The following is a 347-nucleotide window of genomic DNA, read 5'->3' as shown; positions in this document are numbered from 1 at the left end:
CTCTTTGGCTTACTACATCTTTTTAAGCTTCATACCCATATTAATTATCTCTTCCTTTTTACTTCTGAATGATATTCAGTTGTCGGAATATATCATACTTTGTTTATCTATTTTTCTGTTTACAGATATTTGGGTTGCTTCTAATGTGGGGCTATTATGAATGAGTGTCTATGACCACTTTTATGCAAGTCATTTTTGTGCACATATGCTTTGGGGCAAGTATTTAGAAATGTAATTGCTGGGTCATATAATTAGAGTATGTTTAACTTTTTGAGAATCTACTAAACTTCTAAAGTAGCTGCAGCATTCTACATTTCCATCAGCAATGTATGAGAGTTCTGGTTAAT

Source organism: Propithecus coquereli, unplaced genomic scaffold (assembly GCF_000956105.1).
Source record: "Propithecus coquereli isolate 6110/MARCELLA unplaced genomic scaffold, Pcoq_1.0 Scaffold250, whole genome shotgun sequence".
Taxonomy (NCBI): Eukaryota; Metazoa; Chordata; class Mammalia; order Primates; family Indriidae; genus Propithecus; species Propithecus coquereli.
The sequence above is the reverse complement of the archived record's forward strand: the minus strand, read 5'-3'. Positions refer to the sequence as shown.